Source organism: Halictus rubicundus, unplaced genomic scaffold (assembly GCF_050948215.1).
Source record: "Halictus rubicundus isolate RS-2024b unplaced genomic scaffold, iyHalRubi1_principal scaffold0505, whole genome shotgun sequence".
NCBI lineage: Eukaryota > Metazoa > Arthropoda > Insecta > Hymenoptera > Halictidae > Halictus > Halictus rubicundus.
In genome coordinates this window covers 82,501-85,000 of record NW_027489046.1, presented here as the reverse complement: position 1 = coordinate 85,000, position 2,500 = coordinate 82,501, and the positions used below count along the sequence as shown (strand labels likewise).

At 49.2% G+C, this 2,500-nt stretch overlaps 1 non-coding gene across 1 annotated transcript; it reads right to left on the bottom strand.

The window, feature by feature from the left end:
* Positions 1 to 1,335: 1,335 nt before the first annotated feature.
* LOC143364392 (5.8S ribosomal RNA) lies at positions 1,336 to 1,490 on the bottom strand. The gene has a single exon (XR_013084104.1). It is a non-coding gene; the product is annotated as a 5.8S ribosomal RNA (ribosomal RNA).
* Between the last annotated feature and the right edge of the window lie 1,010 nt (positions 1,491 to 2,500).

Below are 2,500 nucleotides of genomic sequence, written 5' to 3'. Positions count from 1 at the left end.
AAAATGTTTCGTATATTTCACCGAAAGCATTAAAAGTACGCGAGAACGTACAGAGGAGCACAAAAAAAAAAAAAAAAAAACAAAACCATATATCTTATGCGCCACACCAAAGTGTCTTCTTTTCTCTATATAATGTATATATAGAGATTTCTTCATTTTGTTCGTCGATCGGAAACTCTCGCTAGACGATCGGCCGGTTAACTTTAACGTCCGTCGAAAAGAACTTCCGGGGACTGGACGACCGACAGATCGCGCGGTCTCGCGATCGACAATGAAGAAAAAAAGACATGGGGCGACCGACAAAGGTTTGTTTTCACCTTCACCTTCTCGTGCTCTGCGTGACAACACGTTGTGGTGACAACGATGTTCGAAAGCCACTCCATAGAGGAGTATATATATATATATATTTTCAACACCCGGTGGGGTTTCTCTACTACACTAGACACACGGGGGTACAGAAACGCTGCACGACGCGATATCATCGATCAAACCAAAGAGACACGAGATCTCGGTCGTCATTCAATTCAACGAACGTGGCGATGGAATCCGCAACGGATTAGCGAGGACACGCGACGACGGGGAAATTATTCGACCCGATACAAGTACGCGTGCGCATCCCGCACAATGCCAAATGTTGCTATGTCCATCAGTCATCAAAGCGTTCGTAGAACGAGAGACCACTGTCTCGCGAACTCTAAGAATATGTTTGTCGAAGTCGCTGGCAACGACGACCCTCCGCCGCAATTATGTGTAGAGAGACACATCCACGCACAGACGTATTTTATTTTATATATCATCTCCCTGGGGCTTACGTTGCACGCCACAGTTGCGCACACAGATTTTACACGGGTGTCCGGTATCTCTTTCTTTATTTGTGTCCATTCACTGTAGTCTCTTGAGACTCTTATACCTTTCGTATACGCATCATTTCAGACGACGTCGGGAGCGCGTAAAATGTTCGAGAGTGAAACGCTTCTTCCGCAATGCGAATCGTTCCAGAGAGAGAGGAGAGAGAGATTTCGATCGTCGGAGCGGTGTTCACGGGCGGTCGTATTGAAAATACGACTCACGACGCCGCAAAACACTCACGCAAGTCCGAATGCGATACCCATTCCTATTTCCTTCTTCTCACGAAACCGTTAGACGCAATGTAAAATTTGCAATTTTCACAGAACCGCGTCAAACGCCGACGAAACGTCCATCGTTCGCTCGTACGTAGCATCTTTGCAACCCGACTCAGAAACGCTCTTTGCGCCCTCCACAAAATTCGACATGGAGAGGTAAGCGACGGCGGGGACTTACAAGAGCAACGCAAGCAGTATTTGGTTACGTAAACGACCCTCAGCCAGGCGTGGTCCAGGAATTGTATCCGTGGACCGCAATGTGCGTTCGAAATGTCGATGTTCATGTGTCCTGCAGTTCACACGTTGACGCGCAATTAGCTGCGTTCTTCATCGACCCACGAGCCAAGTGATCCACCGTTCAGGGTAATCGTATAATTTGATTTATAATCAATATATAATTATGTCTCTTGTTCTGCGGTTCATAAGAACGCCGATACCTGAAAGCTCCAACCAGCGCGCGAAGGAGATTCAGGCGTCGTTTTTAAGGACGACACACGATCGTCCGTAGAAACGGAAACCGTCGCGAGTACGCGATTGCAATGCGCACACGTATCCGACGGCCGGGCGGAAAATACATTGAAAAACCTTTAAAGTGGAAAACACAGGAGGAGAATTCAGAAAACGACGGGGATCATAGACAACCCGATACTGGATCCCGACACTTCTCCTCCTCCTCTCTCTTATTGGAGAATGAACTCGATAACTAGCGGACTTCACAGCCGGCTCTGGCCGTGCGCGATCGTTCGTCCCAAGCTCTTGTGCACTGTATTATCGCCACACAGAGAGTAGAGTGTCAGAATCGCACACAGCTTTACGCGAGCTACGCAGCCGGTCCTCTCGAAACACATTTCCAATTGTGCACGGAGAACGATTATTCGATACTAGCGGACTTCACAGCCGGCTCTGGCCGTGCGCGATCGTTCGTCCCAAGCTCTTGTGCACTGTATTATCGCCACACAGAGAGTAGAGTGTCAGAATCGCACACAGCTTTACGCGAGCTACGCAGCCGGTCCTCTCGAAACACATTTCCAATTGTGCACGGAGAAAGATTATTCGATACTAGCGGACTTCACAGCCGGCTCTGGCCGTGCGCGATCGTTCGTCCCAAGCTCTTGTGCACTGTATTATCGCCACACAGAGAGTAGAGTGTCAGAATCGCACACAGCTTTACGCGAGCTACGCAGCCGGTCCTCTCGAATATACGTGTTCGTCAACGAACACGCATGCGGCGACGTTTTGTGCTCTATGTCATACGCGAACTCGATAAATAGAGCGGGACTCACAGCCGGCTCTGGCAGCGGTCATTCGTCCCACGCTCGTGTGTGCGCTATCGCCACACAGAGTAGGGTGTCAGACTCACGCAGCTTTAAAAGCGA